Genomic DNA, 18318 nt, shown 5'->3' on the forward strand with positions numbered 1-18318 from the left:
AAGACCTGAACACCCCCATTGTGGCCTCCCTCATCGCCTCCCTTAGTCCAGCAAACCCTAATTCGTGGTCTTGAGCTTTGTGAGCGTGTGTGAGTGAAAAATGAGTGATTCTTTGGTACTTTCTTGAAGGAGTGGAAGCTAAAAGTGCTTCATTGAAGGAAGGAACTTTGGATCCAGAAGAACTTCATTTCCAGTTCATTTGAGGTATAAAGTCTATACCTTGTCTATATGTTTACTAGATATCTTCATGGGGTAGTTTAGGGCTATATGGAGCATATTATGGAACCATTCATGGATGCAAACATGTTTTGGGGTAATAACTTCAGATACAGAGTCTTTGAGGGACTCCATGGCATAATGGTGCCAACTTTATGGCCAAGGGAGTCCCATGCATCATATGAACCACTTTTTAGGGCTTTTTGAGCTAAATAAACCATGCATCCACATAAAGTTATCGACCCTAGGGGACCAGATTTGTTTTTTGAATGCATTAAGCCTGACTAAAATCGACTGTATGGATTTAGACTATGGGGGACTCGACGAGTTATTCATACGACTCGGCGAGTTGGGTCGTGGTCTCCCAACCTTTTCTGTTACTGAGTAGACTCATTAAGTCTAGGAGATGACTCAACGAGTTGGACATGTTTGGGCTTGAAGAATGAAGGAGAACTCGACGAGTTCAAGGAGGAACTCGGCGAATTATGAACAAAATGTCCTGACTCTGTATGAAGGAGAACTCGACGAGTTCAAGGAGGAACTCGGCGAGTTATAAATAAAAGGTCTCGACTACGTTATAAGGAAGAACTCGACGAGTTCATGAAAGAAGTCGACGAGTAAGATCGGGGGTTTCAGAGTTTCACGAATCATGGAACTCGACGAGTAAGATCGAAATTTCAAGGTTTTATGGATTATGGAACTCGGCGAGTTGATGGACAAACTCGGCGATTTGAGTCAACCAGAATGTTGACTTTGACCAGGATGTTGACTTTTACTTTGACCATTGACCAGAGTTGACCCTTAAAGGGGTTATTAGTATGAAAGAGTAATTAAAGGAGATTATTATATGTAGGAGTTTGAGAGGAGTTGATCCCAGCAACGAGGACAGTTCAGCTACTTCACGACATTGAGGTGAGTTACCTTCCAGTAGAAGTAGGTCGAAGGCACCAATGTCGGCCCACTAGTAGAGCTATAGTAGAGATGATTGTCTTTGTGATAATTATTTGGTATGTCACTACCTGTTATGCTTATGTGCTAGTATGCTATGATTTTATGCGATAGTGGTAGGAGGGGTAGGATAGACCCCAGTACCGGTCGATAGGGTCGAAGGTGGTATGCCAGCACCCGGATAAGCTAGGCAGTATATGACATGTATGTTTATGCACTAGGATGCTATGTGGTAGGAGTAGGGGGTGAAATAGTCCTCGGTACCGGTCGAAAGGACCGAAGGGGTAGGGCAGCACCCTGATATGCTAGGCGAAGTACCGGTCGATAGGACCGAAGGGGTAGGCTAGCACCCTAATATGCTAAACAAGATACCAGTCAAAATGACCGGAGGGGTAGGCCAGCTCCCTGATATGCTAGGCAAGTTACCGGTTGAAAGAGACCGAAGGGGTAGCTAGTACTCGGATATGTTAGACATTATGTGTTATGTTTGGTATGTGGTATGATGGGGGAACTCACTAAGCTTTGTGCTTACCGATTTCAGTTTTGGTTTCAGGTACTTCTTCCGCGTAGCGAAAGGAGTCGGCATGGTAGCAGCGCATCGCACACACGATTTTCTGCATATGAGATTCTTGGGATTTGTACTCTGAAATTGTTACTATTTTATGACATGCTTTTGAGACATATGATCTATAGTTTTTATGATATGAAATAACTCGATGGTGTTTTCTTTAAATGTATTATGAATCGTTATATCAAAAATAAAATTGTAGGTTTAGATATTTGGGATGTTACATTAAACTTCCCGAACAAAAATCCAAAATTCATAAATGCCCGAACTGAAACTTTACCGAAATACCCCTTGGCACCAAAACACAGACCGAACTTCCAGATCGTCCAAATTACATTACCCACAACCAAATTTGTCTAAATCTCTTTTCCTCAAAGGACCTAAGACTGATTATACTCGGTCTTCGGGTCACCACCCCCACATAGGAAACGATTCGGAACAGGGTGTTACAAGTTTAAGCAACTTTAACCAAAACCAAAACACCAAAGCACCAAACCCTACACAATTAGGGTTTTCTTCGGGACGAGCGACGTAGTGAAGCACTCTATGCGATGTGTAGATGACAATATGACTGTTTCTTTGAGAAGGGAGAGGGGTCGCCGAATTGAGGGTTTTGTCAGTTAGAAATCCTTATTGGATAATTACTTGGTCACTAAGTAATTATCCACAAGATTTTACTTTTAAAACATTATACTTAAACCCCTTAAGTCTTCAAGTTTATATTAATTAATTAAACCCTTAATTTCTTGGTTCTCACCTATATACCTCCTTTTCTAGTGGCGGTAGAAGTCATCTACTATAACATCTTTTGCCAAGTTCTTTTATGTACAACATAAAAGCATGATATCCCACATTATAATTTTGCAACAAATAATACAAACTTATAATAAACTAGGTGTAAGACTCATGTATTACATCAGTTTATTTAAAAGAAAAATTAAATATAAAATTATAAACATTTGACAAGTTTGAATTTATTAAAAAAAATAAGAAAAATATTGAATTCTTTTAAATTTAAACAAATAGTTTAGATAAATAAACAAAGAAAATTAATGATGTTTTAATTTTGAAATTTTGAAATCAGAAGGAATGTAATTAATAAAATTGATATGCATTTATTATTATACTTATTGCAATTGTTACATTTAAATATTATGTGGAATTTTATAAAATGTAAAACCATGAAAATACATGTGAAAAAAAACTAATTTGGAATTACCACAAATTGTATATTGGAAAATGAATGAGAGTGTGACATATGACAAAAAAAAATCTTTATATACTAGAGTGAATATAAATCTTATATACTCCATAAAAAGTTAAAAATTTCCATATACACACACACACAAACACACATCTCTCTCTCTCTCTCTAACTAAATCTTCATCTGGGTTCTTTAACTTCGTCTTCTTAAATACACACACACACACAAATAAATGAGTGCCACCACTGTCCGCCAGCACCACCTACAAGCACCTCCATCTCCACCTAGAAATCACCGGACGCAAATGAACGAGTGCAGATGAAGGGAACACGAAGAGAAGAATGGAGGCAGAATCGATTGGGAGGAAGAGGAGTTCGATCCTCGTCCGATGGAGAAAAAGAAATACGAATGGGAACAACCCCAAGGTCGATCGATGGTCCAGTGGCCGAATTCGCGAGTAGGGGCGACCAACACAAGAGGTCGTCGCCCCTTATCATTCATCGGGAAGAGAAACTGTCGTTTCTCGGTGTAGCTAGGGGTTTCAAAGGGAAGGAGGCCATAAAAGAGTTTGGACGAGAAGCACAACGTCGCAGGTGGTTCGGTGGTGTTTGCTTTGACTAGAGAAGAAAATATACGCGAGAGGTGAGGCTGTTGTCTCGATAGCTCACCGAAGCACCACTACGGCCAGTGGTTCATGACAGAGGACGAAGAAACAGGCCGAAAATCAAGGAAGAAAGATAAGAATTTTTTTTCCAGCTTTGTTTTAATTAACAGCAATGGAAATGGGGAAAAGGGTGGCATTTTCTTGATTTCACAGATAATCAGCCACTCTAATGGTGTGTGTTCTTGGCAGGTGCTCAAAGATGAAGGAAGAACAGCCTCAAAATCTTTAGGGTGTTTGAGTTGACAGTTTTATTTGAGGAAGAAGAACACATTTCCTTTTGTTGAGAAAGATAGAGAAAGTGTGTGTGTGTGTGTGGTGGGTTTATTTTTGTTTTTGTTTTCATTTTACTATAATAATAAGAAAATAGATAAAAGAAATTAAAATATAATTATTTAAGGGGCATATTAGTCATTTTAGGTGGGATGTGGACCAAAAACACAAGAAAATACAACCATAGAGACCAAAACCACACAATGTATCTAAAATTGGACCAGTGGTGCACCAACATTTCGTTTTTGACCAAAACTACAGAATTTTGCCAACCACAGGGACCATTTTTGCAATTTTGTCTTTTATATTTAACCATTTCACATGCATCTTAATTTATTTGCATTATTATTTGTGAAACTTTTTTATTACACGCATTTATTAAAAAAAATATGAATATTTATAAATTTAGGAACTTTAAATTTATAAAGAAAAAATATTAAATTATTAAAATGTTATGTTCAATTTATTATTTTTAAATTTTTTTTATATTTCTCTTTTAAATTTAAACAAATAATATAAATAAATAAACAAATACTAAAATAAAAGGCTTAAATTTAGAAACTTAGAAATTAAAAAGAAACTTGCATTAATTAAATTCGTATTCATTTATTATTACATTTATTATAATTATTATATTTAAATATTATATGAAATTCAATAAAATAAAATAAAAACCATAAAATGACAAGTGGAAAAAACAATAAATCAAAAAATCTTAAAAAATAATGTGTATCAAATATAATAAGAATATGACATTTGGCAAAAATGATTTTTATTTATTAGGATAGATTTGTAGTTAAATTTTTGTTTTGTTTATATTATATTATATGCATTTATCTTTTGTTAAAAATATATTAAAAGAATAACTTTAACAAATAATACAATAAAAATAGATAAGATAAATAATAATAAAATATTATACTTAATTGTCAATTTGAAAAGCGTTAATAAAAAACAGACATTTTATATCTACCGTCAAGCATATAAAAACTTCTTGATGTTATTATTCTCATGTTTTTCATTTGATGTTATTATTTTTTAATTTTATATAGAAAATAGATTTCCGCTGGTAAAACAAAGAAAAAACATCATAAATGGTCTCTGTGATTTCCTCAGATCTGAAGTTTAGTCCCCATGGTTTAAAAACATCATAGATGGTCCCTGTGTTTTCAAAACCATTGACGATTAGTCATTTTTGCTAACTCCGTTAGCTTTCGGCCGTTAACTATTATTTAATTATTATATTCGGGGGCATTTTCATCGTTACAGGAACCATTTATGATGCTTTTTTATTTAAAAAAATATATGTATTATTTAATTCTCTCACTCTCTCTCTCTCTCTCTCTCTAAAAACACACTTGCACAAAGTCAGTAACAACCATGGAAGCTGACAAGAGCTTGGAGATTTGTGAATTCGAGCCCTCTGAAGATTCCTACCAAATGGGTTTTTACATTGGAAACCATTTCTCCAACCTCATAACAAGCAGGCTCTCCTTGGACTCCATTTTCAAATCCTTGGAGTGATTTCCTCCATTAAAAAATCAAGAATTTAACAAGAAAGCTTCCGATTGTGAGTTTGAATACTAGAATATCATTTTTTTTGTAGGTTCACAATCTCATATTTTTTCAGACAAATCCTAGAAGAAAGTTTATGATTATACATTTGAATACCAAGCAAAAAATCTAATTCAAATCGACAATGAATTACTGAATCATATTAAATAGATATGAAATTAGAAAGTATTCGGTGAGTGAAAATAATACAGTAGAAGAAAACAAGATGACACCTATTCCCATTTTTCAAATATGTTGGACTAACATCATATTTTGAACCATGTTTCATCATCTTCTTCAAGAACTCGTTTCCCCAATTTAATTGATCCACAAGTACATATCCACACTACAAAATCCCCTTAATTAACCGAATTGATCTTGTAATAATCATCCTCGCAACATACCCACTGTTATCCTCAATATTTGGAGCCAACATTGTCGAATACGTCGTCGCTTTAGCCTCTTCAGAACACCATTATCTACTAGCATTGCTAACGACACACTTTTCTTGACCTCTTTCACCGAAAACGCACTATACTTCTCCAAAACCCGATCGAACTCCTCTAATGGTGTTCCCTTGGCGGAGACGGATTTTTTCTAATTCCCCAGAAGCAAGCTCGATGCTATGTTGCTTGTCGATTAAGTGGATGATTGAACCTGCAATTTCCTCAGATGATTCGAATGTTGACATTAGTTGTGTATATCTTTCATATCAGTACTTGGATATAGATACAAAGTAGAAGGAGAATACGATGATGATGATGTATAAGAAAATGATGATGTATAATGAAATGTTGGTGCTGAATTTGGGTGATAGAATTAGATCTAGATACAAATTTCTAGAATTTTTTAGGTTTTGCGAAGCCATTTTTAATCAAGTTACCAGGTCGGTATAGATTTGAGATTTGGGGGATCTTTATGAAGACGAAGTCTGTGTTTGTGTGTGTGTGTGTGTGTGTGTGTGAGAGAGAGAGAGAGAGAATTAAATAATACATATATTTTTTAATAAAAAAAGTAAATGACGAAAATGCCCCCGAATATAATAATAAAATAATAGTTAACGGCCAAAAGCTAACGGAGTTGGCAAAAAGGACCAATCGTCAAAAGTTTTGAAAGCACATGCACCATCTATGATGTTATTAAACCACGGGGACTAAACTTCAGATATGGAAAAACCACGGGGACCATTTATGATGTTTTTTTCTAAAACAAATTAATGCCATTTTAATTAACAAATGAAGTTGCTCATCGGATTCTTACAACAGCATATGCAAAAATGATAAGATGACATTTTATTTGATAAATTGTGTTAGTTACGGTGATTTACTGATTTATGATTTATACCGTGCTCAATTTTTTCTTTTCATTCGGTAATTAAACACTGAATCACTACTAGAAACCTTATATATTTCCTATAATTCATTATAATTTATGAGAAAAAAAACCACAAACAAAGCAAATCTATAAAAAATATCAACCAAAAATCAAAAGATTTCTAGCAGAAAGAAATAACACTACCTTTCATGTATTTACTTATTTATTTATTTTGCATTGTAATTTGTTAAAATATCTTATTTTTAATAAACCATTAAGTCATGAAATTATGTAGTTTTCTTAGTTATATATTTCTTTTAATAGATTTTGTATTATATATTTCAAAATAATATATTGTCAGGTTATTCATAAATTTTACACAAATATTTATATACAGATTAATAGTTTGTTCCCTTGAGAACAGTAAATTAATCCTATTGGACCAAAGCTATTTTTTTATTCAGTCTGTCCTCCACCGCCATCGCCTCCAATCATATCGTAGCTTCCACCGCTTCTTTTTTCTTCTAGATCCCTTCATCGCGCTCATTCTCTCCTTCATCGTCAACAACACTATTATTACGTCTCCACTCCACCGCCATTGCATCCGATAAACCTTCCCACCGCTTCTTTTTTCTCTTTTACATTCCTTCAACGCCATTCCTACCCTTCTCCTTCCACCGTTTTTTTCACTCAGTTACATTAGGCATATACACAGACTTCATCATCACTAGAAAAGGGCACGCGGCTCCGCCACTTTTGGACTATGTCATAGAAGTTAAAAATCGGCAAACTTTAAAAGATGTGTTGAAAGTGTAAATCGCCATAAATAGGGGAGAAAGTCAACAATCCCTAAAATTAGATGTCGAAAGTGTAAAAAAAAAAAGAACACTGATGGAGAAAACCCAAAAATGTTGTGGCTATAGTATGAAAGTTGCCAAAGTTTTGGAAAATATGGTGGGAAAATTTTAAAGAATATTTTTTGTGTTTTTTATGTGAAACTGTAAAAGTTTTGACTTTAAGGACGAAAATTGTCAAACTCATTAAAGATTTGTGGCAAAAATACCAAAATATAAAAGTTTTGACTGTAAGGACTAAAAGTGTCAAAGACACTAAAGATTTGTGTCAAAATTGTAAAGGCACGAAAACTTAATAAAAACGTAAAAATGTAAAGTTTTGATTTTAGAAACCAAAAATGTCAAATTCACTAAATATTTGGGAAAAAAAAGAAAATTTTGTGGCAATAGTATAAAGAAAACTTAATAAATATTTGGGACAAATGAAGAAAATTGTGTGGCAATAGTGTGAAGAGCTGGAACTTTGCTTAGGATGGGACAAAAAAAGAAAATTTTGTGGCAATAGTTGACAAATGAAGAAAATTATGTGGCAATAGTGTGAAGAGCTGGAACTTTACTGTTCCTAAGCTCCCTTAGCTTTAATATATATATATATATATATATATATATATATATATATATATATAATATATAATTTGGTACTTCATCATCCTTCCACTATCGCAATTACTTTAGTCTGCTCTCTGCTCTTGCTCTCAGATGTTTACTTCCCGGTCGTTTTCTTAATCGAAACCTAGACGGATTTCATCAGCTTACCATTCTCCTTCTTAAGCTTCGTTTCTTCTATTCAATTCAAAGTTGTACATCGGTAATTTAAACACTGATCGATTATCCCCTCCCCTATATACCATCTTTCCCTGAAACTCTGTCAAACATTAGGTGCGTTCATATCAGATACGAGCGAAGAAGCAGCATCGTCGACATCAGCAATCGTACACACCGACCCATCTCCTAATTCATAGCTTCTGTAAAATGTTCTTGCCTCTCGAGAAACCAAGTAATCAAGCAGTTGTCACCGATCATCGGGTGTTGCAGGTTTGTAGTTATATTGCTTCTTTGCTTCAATTCCATATTAAGATTAACGGGTTTGAATCTGTTTTCTATTTATTTTTTTGAATACCCAAAGACTATCGACCACCTATCATAACGTATTTTCGGTTACTATAATAGATGTAGTATAATTCAAATCCATACTGATTGTCGTGTTGTTTTCAGTTTGATGTTAATGGGAAGGTATTAAAGACTTGCTTACTTTGCTATCGCTATCTGATACGTATCAGTTCGTTGATTAAATAATCGGAGAAAGAAGTTGAGAGAAGCAATCGGATTTAACTGACTTATGGATTTGCAAAATTTGGGGAAGAAAGCATCAAAACGATCTACGGTAATAATCCAGGTGTTGATTTATGAAAGTGACCAGTTTACCTTTATCTACTTTATTTTCTTCATCTTTATAAATGGAAAACCAAAACCTCGAAATTTAATCTTTAAAAATAAATAAAAAAGAACCCTAAAAACAAAAACAAAACTATCGATGTCTTAACATTGGTTTTCAGGAGTTTCTTGGAAAAATCTGAATAAAATCAAGAAGACAAGGGCAAAATGGTCATGTGGTTGACATATTGAAGTTAACTAAAATCATTGTTGGAGGGTTTATTGCCTTAGATACATGACTTTACGTCTTTACCCAACCTGATCTACTGCCTTTACACTTTAAAAGTTAATTTTTTTAAGTACAAATTGCATTACTACCAGGTCATCATCCTTGGTGCTTTGATTGTTGTGGGAAATGTAGTAATATTATAAGAAAATCTACTTCATGATTGAGAGAGGAAGCATAAGAAGAATAATGCCCAAAGTCATCAAAAGGAGATAAATGCTTTTAAAGCTTGAATATTGGTTATCACAAAGGTTTCAATAAACATCAGTCAAGCTTCATAAAAAACGAAAGTATACCTTTGTTCTTTTTGATTGGGGTATTTCAATATACAAGATGCTGAATTTTTATTGCATCCCTAGTATTTTTGTTATCTTTCACAGGTCGCCATCAAGAAAAGAGAAAAGTAGTTTAAAAGAACATTGGAGATTTTATTTTTTTTGACATTTACCCTATCATAGGCTACCTCCAGATCTTTAGTTACATATTTTTCAAACAAAAGCAGGACATCTACGACCCGGTCACACGTGAACTGGATATAGCAAAGTTTAACCAAGTAAATCGGTATTGGATTTGATTTTCTGATGTCATCTCTGCTTTGTAGCTCAAGAGTCTTCTACACAATGGCCATGTTCTACAGAATCCACTCAATGGTGACATAATCGAATTGTGTTGTACCATATAAAAATGGGATCAGGGTTGCTGATTCTGTAACCTTTGAGTGAATTCTGTAGAGTTAGGGATCGAGGTTTTGGTTTTCCATTTATCGGATTTGGTTTTTATCCAGAACTGAACAAAACAAAATTGTGATTTTTAAATTTATTTTGGTGGTAGATGTGATGAAGGAGGAGGGACTGAGATTTTGAGGAATGTAAAGGTGGACATGTACAAAGGGCCAATGAGACTTCCAGTGGACAAAAAGGGGTCGTGTTGAAATTACTGATGCAACTACTTTTAGTGTGAAGGAAGACAACAATCTGTCACTTATTGACTTTGAACTTATCATTGTTCTAGAATGAGAGCCTATGCTTATTTGTCCGTGTATCGAATGGCAAAATGTAAATATATATTATCCTTTATGCTTTTAGATTTGGTTCAGGTTAAACTCAAGAAGAATTAAAGAAACGATTTCAGACATACATAAATGATAAGGCACATTAGTGTTTCCTGTTGATATTAGAAAGATAAGCATAAACTGACAGATATGAGATAACTCTCATTATTCTTTTTATAAGTACAAATTTGTTCAAGTTTTTAATTTCTTCAGGCTGCTTACATTTCTATTATGAGAACTTTAATTACTCTTGAAAGAAGTGACTTTGATTTTCTGTTGAAACTATATAGAGAAGCCGATGCAGTTCAAGAGAAAACGATCTTGAGTAGAGGCTTCTTCTCCAGAATCAGATATTGTCATAGAGGTTCTAAATCTCATGTTTTCCAATGAGGTATACCACATTATTTATTTAAACCGTTAATATTATTATCAACTCATTTGAATCATTCCGTGATTCTTTTTAAAATTTTTACCTTCACCCAGATCCGAGAATAAGACACAATTTATGTAACAACATGCATAAGCTTGGAAGCCCGTGAAACAACATGGATATGGTTAAAAGTGTCCTAATTTCATATTAATTCTAATTATTACATTTTTTAATTACTCATGACTACATAGGCTTAACTTAATTAGTGTACTTCTCACTTATGCCTATTTTGTTTTCAGGACATCTGGAATGCAGTTGTAAAGTGATGGGGTCAAGGGATGGTCTTCCTTCATTTCATTACAGATATCGTGACACCAGTAAGTAGTTTCACGCCTTTTAATTTTTATTGAACTTATGATTTTATATGAATCAAGTCCTGTATAGGTAATTACGTTTGTCTGGATAGAAGTGTCGTATACATAAAGTCTGTTTTGTTTTTCTGCAAATATACCATTAGTAACTAATTATGGTATATTTTGACATTTTCAAGGGGCAGAGTAACAGTTGAGACTCATAATTATTAGTCCAGTTAGTGCAATGTTAAGAGAAGAAGTTTTTATGTCTATTTGCAGAAAAGTATGCAATCCTATTGCCAAGTCCTTTTCAGCAATAAAAGAAACTATGTTATACGGTTATTAATTACTTTTATTTTTCATTAATTGCAATTTTGACTTTGCTTACATCTTGCAAAAGTTGAGATTAACATGAAGTTGTATGGATTTTACTAAAATGATATACTTTTTTTTAGTTTAAATTGATTTGTGTGTTCATTAATGTATGTGAAATAGCATCTGTGTTAAGGCTCCAAACGTTGTATATGCTTGAAATCTGAAAAGACGGTGTCATTGTGGATGCCTGAAGGCTGTGATTGAAGTAGAGTCATACATTTTGACTTTACCATCCTTGCGATCTTTCAGGTAGATACGACAGCTTCGCATCCAATGCCTCTTCTCTTGACAATAGAAACAAATACTCTTTCGGAATGGTACATGGGATAATCTCAGACTCAGTGTTTCTCTTTTGGTCAAACGGTTTGACCTTGGTCGATCCCTTTCCATTGGGAAGAGAGAATTTTTTTGGACTTCCAATGTTGCCAATGACAATGTCCATGGAAGTTTGGGAGATTGATCTTTCAGTCAAATTTACTTCACCAGTGCATCAAAGCATTGTTGATTCAGCAGCAATTAGAAAATATGTCAGATCAATAACGGTCACGTCGTGTTCTGTCATATAGTAGTCTATAGCAAACTGACTATATGACTCGGGGAGTGACTGAAGAACCAAGTCAACGACCAACTTCCTCGGGAAAACGATACCCAACATCCATAGTCTATCAATGTGTGACTTCATCTCCAAGACGTGTGCACACACAGACCTTCCATCTTGGTGTTTGCTTGCCAATAGGGCTTGAGTGACCTTGAACTTTTCAAGTCGACGAACACGTGGGTCTGGGAGAATAATTAGATGAGGTGGAGGAAAAGAAGTTCCACCAATGCACGAAGAAGGGATTGATGTTTCACCTCGATCTTCATGTGGAATATCATCTTCGAATGGAAAGCCTTTTCCAAAGGATTGAGGAATACCATAGTTGTCAAAACTAGACATCTCTAAAAAGGGGAGAAATTCAAGTTAGTTGATTCAGACCTTAATAAAACACCCAAATGAAATATTAAGGGTAGGACCCAACACAATAATTCACAATTTGAAAGTGGGATGCCGTAATCCAATTGTAAATTATTTGTCGGTAGGTAAATGACGATTTACCAATGCCACCATGAAAAAAAAATCTTAAACAAATTGGTTTTTAAATGAAACTCCTAGATCTTTTGAGATTCATTGAACTTTTCAGTAATATCGATTATGTCATTCAAGTTTGTGACTGGGATACCGATGATCACAAACAAACAAGGTGTGAATAACCATGCAGATTAGTTTGATACTCCCGAAGTAATTTATCACCTAATCAATGTGCCGGTTAGCCACACACACTCCATTGATCTATGATAACCTACAACCTACCCATTGTCATCCTTCATTAGTCCAATATTAGTGTGCCGGTTAACCACAAACGCTCCACTAACGACCAATAAGGTGTAATGTGCAATTTAATGAGTTAGCATCAAATTCATATTTTTTTTCTTAAGTAACTAAGATTGAGAATTTATAAAAGGTTTAGTTACTTGTATTTTCATTATACTTATTAATGAGAATGTCTTATCCTACCCGTTCGGCTAACGACCATCCACTAGTCAAAAGTGCGATGAGTAAGAGTGTATACCCAATGGCGGTTATTTTGCAGGCTGTTTCCTTAAACACCTCTTATAGACTAGCTTCGTGAATGAGGCCTACTAACGGTAAGACTGAATTTTAACTTATACATATATAATATATCAGACTTTTAATTTTATATAGTATAAGGGTGTATTTTAAACCTTTAAAATACTAGGAGGTTTAATCTTTTAAATAAATTAGACTTTTAATTCAATTGAAACTTTAAACCATTCTATTATGGATTTATTAATACTCTTTTAATTAATCTTTTAATTAATTATCAACGAAGCCATAACTAAAACCTTTTAATTCTAAATTTAAATTATGAAACCAAAAGAATGTATTTTAAACATTTAAAATACTAGGGTTTTAGAATTTAGTATTTCACAATTAAAACTTTTAATAAAATTTTAAATTCCAAAACTTAAGGGCAAATTTTGAAACTTTTCAAAACATTTTGGATCAATTTGAAAACAATTAAATTATACATATGATTTATCTATATCACAAAATTGACATAATCTAATTTCATATAGCAAGATGATTCAAATCAAATCATACAAATAATTAATTTTTCACAAAATCAAGTAATTATCTTAAAATTAGACAATCATCATTAAATTGGATGAGGATAATCATTACCTTATCAGAGAAAATCGAATTTTATCAGTCAAAACAGTTTGTGGTAATGATCCTAATCCAAATCTGGTCAAGAACTCGAAAAATCTGCCAACAGATGGTCCAACTCGTCAAGTCAGGACATGGACTCGTCGAGTTCGTCACCAGATAATCCAACTCGTCGAGTTCCCTCATGGGACTCGTCGAGTCCAGCATTCAGAGGCAAAAAATGAAACTTTTTCATCTTTGAAAACAATACAATTGCATCAATAACAGAAAACACCCTAGGCTCTGATACCACTGATGAGTTTTGAGCACTATAACAATCCTATGGTGCACATACAACCCTAATGATTTGGATCTAAGTTTTCTCAAGTTATACATGCAATTTGATTTCATCCAAAGCATAAACCCTAACTAGCATATAATTGGAGATTTACAACATAAAATCTAGTTTGATGAATACCTCTTAGTTGTAGCTTGTAGTTTTTGGCCTTTCAAAAGCTTATTACCTCAAATGTGATACCTCTAAAAAGTCACAAACACCAAAAGAAAAATGGAGGAATATGAGAGAGAGGTTTGGAGGCGCCAAACAACTAGGGTTATTTCTTGGAACAGAAGTCCCGATTTTGGGAGTGCAAGGATTAGTATTTATAGTGTGGAATCCCTAGGGTTTCATCTTGGAAATCCTAATTCATATGATTAGGTCTTAATCAATCCAATAACCCATATGATAGGCCCTTTGGACTAAATCTTCATGGACACTCACATAGATTTAGTCCATCCCTAATCAACATGGATCATTAGCCCAAACAATAAGTATTACTTATTTACCTAATCAGTCCCTGTTAATTTAATCAGTCTCTTTTGATCACTAAATTAATTCCAATTTTATTCTTGATCAATACAAATTAAATAATATGATTTCTTAATTAACATATCATCCATATAATATATTAATACATCATCCACCCCAAAATGAGTCCAAATCTCAATTCTTCAAGGGTCCTAAGTCTGCTAATACCCAATCCTTGATCACCACCCCAAATTAGAAACGATTCAAAACAGGGCGTTACAACTCTCCCCCACTTAAATTAGATTTCGTCCTCGAAATTTTTCCTTCCCATCCCCGGCACGCCAAACAACTTGTGCAACACGGCCACAACCCCAAGCACACCACAACCTTACCAAGGCTACCGGAACCAACCCTAGCAGGGCTCTTCAACCCGAAGATAAACAAATCCTTTCTCTACATGAAAATAATCCTTCGCGAATTGGCTACATCTATTCAACCTGAAATATGAAGTCTCGAGTTGGTTTGACTCCCTGACAGACCACCCATACCGAACCATTTCTAAATCCATTCCACTTATCTCCCAACTGACTACTCAACTTTTGATAACTTGAGGTTCCCACTAGAAAACAAGATCCCAACCAAATATTGTTGTAGAACACTTTTACTTGATAGAAGGCTTAGATAATCCTTCGAGTAGAGGACTCATCCCTGTAATGGTTAGACTCAGACGAGAGTTGCACAACATGGTCAAATCTTTTACTTTGAGATTATTTAACCCAAACTGAAAGTAACCTATCATATTCTCCGAATAACAAGAGACCCCACACACGAGTTCCAAATCAATAATACCGCCTTGACTTATCTTAATGCCCTTCATAGATAGAACCAATCCAAGACACAATCATAGTGGCTTAATCTATCATCAAAACTGAATGCAATCCTTACCCTGAACCCTTCAATTGATTCCCTTGGCATATAGATATCCCAATACTTATCCCACTGAAAGAAGAATCCTGCACATAAACACTCGCGATGCCAAACTCGAGATATCAACCAAAAACCAATCTGATACTCAATTCATAACCTGAGATTGTCACAACTGGCATTTTAGCTAGGAAATTATGTGATCATGTAAATGTCATCTGTGATAATATTTGTAACTCTAACTTTCATTCTATGAAAACAAACTTAGTCAAAATCCACAATTGTAGTTCAAAACTCTATGCAAAACATTTCATAAAGTCAATTGGGAGTTGGAAACCCTAAAAATCTCGGTTCAAGTTCTTTATGGACTAGGATTTTCTTATTGGGCCTAATGGACAAATAAGCATCCAATTCGACTATATTGGGCTTATAAACACTATCTGGATTCTAAATGGACCCAATTCATAAATTTATAACATTTTGGACCATATGGGCCTAGAATGATTCATTCTAACCCGAATGGGCCTTAATGGGCCATAAACTCCCTTTCTTTCATTCAAATGGGTCGTGAACCATCTAATGGGACCAATGGACCAAAAAATAATATTGGGCCCATGAAATTCGAACAAAGCCAATGATTTGAGCCCAAATCCATTTCATCTTCATTCATTGAGCCCATTCTGGGCCCAATGAGTATAAAAAAATGAAATTAAGAGGTTTAATGAGCATTAGACACATCCTTATTGCATGGTGGATTTCCATGCAACATCACTTCACTCTCTCTCTCTCTCTCTCTCTCTTCTCCCTTCTTCTTCTCGGCCGAAACACCCTCACACCACCTCAATTCTTTCAAAAATCTTTCAAGGAACTCTCTCTAGAAAACCTCCTTTCTTCTCCAAATTTTCGAAGATCTAGAGTTGTTTCAAGGAGATTTCCACCAAAAATCATCTTTCCTTGGTAAGTCCCTACATATCTAAGTTATATAACTTCATTCTTATGTTAGATCACTCCTTCTAAACATTGTTTGTGATCATACTCTTAGAAAACCCCATAAGCTCAAGATCTACTCAAGGAAAGCTTGCTAGAGCCGAAACCTCTCTTTTCTTCACCAAACCGAGAACAAACAAGCAAGGTGAGTTCATACCCCCTTTGTTTTCGGTTTTACATGTTTTTGGGGGGAGAATACAAGTGTTCATGTGTAGATCTATGTATTTATGCATGTTGTGTGTGATTTTCTTGGTTTATGTTGTGATTATGTGATAAATCTTGATGAATCTCGAATACTCTAACAAAAATGGGTGAGATTCATAAACTAAAACACTCTAAACATCACACTACAAGCATAAAAGTGTTATACATGCCTAAGATGTGAAAAACAAAACAAAAATATTGTATAAGGATCATTTTTGACAAGTAAACAAAAGATTGGGAAAATTTTGCCACTTACAGTTTTGTAAGGATCAAAAGGGTCACATTTGTATATAAATGAGTTTTTCTAACAACTATACCTTCCAAAGGACCAAAAGTGTAATATTTTGCATTATGGGCCTTAATTTGGGACTTACGACTTTTTGGGTCCAAATTGCAAAAATATAAATTTTTATGGACCAAAAATGTTATTTGATCAAAACTTGAGTCAAAAATGAAAACTTACAAATTTAGGGGCTGAAAATGACACTTATTTCAAAATTGGGCCAATAATGTAAATTTTATAAAGTTCGGGCCGACAATGTCATTTTATTCAAATAAGGGCTGAAAATGTAATTTTCTGCAAAAATGGGCTGAAAATGTCAATATATGTATTTTTGGGCCAAACCTGTCAATTACTAAACATTTGGGGCGAAAATATAAATTTTTATAAATTTATGGGCTTCAATGTTATTTTTCATTAAAATAGACCAAAATGATATTTTATGTAAAAATAAGCCTTTAAATGTTCAAATTACTTCTTAAGGGACCTAAAGTGTAATTTTTAATAAATACGGGTTCAAATTATAGAATTTTGACGTATCAAACTAAAAAGATCATTATAACAAAACACTGGATTTTTTATAACATTATGGATAAATGTTTCGACTAAATGGACTATACTGTAGCAGACAAACGAAATACAACAACGGTACGATTATTGGGCCTGGTACTCGCTATACATGCTTTTTGGGCATTCGTGATCCATATGCATTTTTATTGGGCCCAGTATAATCATTTCATGTCGATTGGGCCTTCGCGATCCAATTACATGCTTAATGGGCCTAAATTAGTCTTTACATGTTATTGGGCCTTAGTGGCCCATTTACATGCTAATTTAGCCTGGAATAATTCATCATATGCTTAATCGACTTTAGTGTGTCCATTGCATACTTAACAAGCCTGGAAATAACTTACATGTCCAATGGGCCACAGTTGTCTTTTCTTCATGTTTGTTGGACCTTATCCTTTCACGTTCATGTATCATCTGTTGTTCGTAATTCTAAATACATATAACGTTATACATATTCATGTGGCAATAACTGGGATCTAGTGAGACTTGTCGGTTGACACGATTGAGTGTATGGCCGTAGCTTGTAGTTGTAATCAGAGTCTCCTGGAGGGAGAGCGAGAGTTTTTGTATAGATCTATACGGGGGTCTCCCCCACACCTGAGCTGTTCGCTACAGTTAGACTAGGCCAGTCTAGGGTGACAAAACCTTGATCAAATCCGGCGTTTGGAAAAATGCCAAGACAGACAATTCAGTCACTATCATGCATGATTATAACGACTCATATAGAGATCCATTACCATCACGACATTACGAAAATCAAAACTCGTAAATCATATTGATACCAAACAAATCATACGATAATGCAAGGACTGCAACATTTTTATAAATCAGAAAATATCGGATTTTCTGGGGAAACACTATTATTCAAATACCTTCTACTTACAACAGAAAGAATACAAAGAAATTTGGATTGCATACTTATACATGTTTTTACT

General features: G+C 34.4%; 1 long non-coding RNA gene across 3 annotated transcripts; it reads left to right on the top strand.

Annotated features, from left to right (window-relative positions):
• The first annotated feature begins 8259 nt into the window (after positions 1-8259).
• LOC145120407 (uncharacterized) lies at positions 8260-12413 on the top strand. Of its 3 annotated transcripts, none has more exons than XR_013714178.1 (7): positions 8260-8627; positions 8808-8976; positions 10084-10307; positions 10594-10694; positions 10787-10857; positions 10973-11050; positions 11651-12413. It is a non-coding gene; the product is annotated as an uncharacterized LOC145120407 (long non-coding RNA). The 3 variants fall into 3 exon arrangements; XR_013714177.1 differs by lacking the exon at positions 11651-12413 and adding an exon at positions 11224-11361 and having other exon boundaries at positions 8808-8988; XR_013714176.1 differs by lacking the exon at positions 11651-12413 and adding an exon at positions 11224-11361.
• The last annotated feature ends 5905 nt before the right edge of the window (positions 12414-18318 follow it).

Source organism: Lactuca virosa, chromosome 6 (genome assembly GCF_052849685.1).
Source record: "Lactuca virosa cultivar CGN04683 chromosome 6, Lactuca_virosa_CGN04683_v6, whole genome shotgun sequence".
NCBI classification, from domain to species: domain Eukaryota; kingdom Viridiplantae; phylum Streptophyta; class Magnoliopsida; order Asterales; family Asteraceae; genus Lactuca; species Lactuca virosa.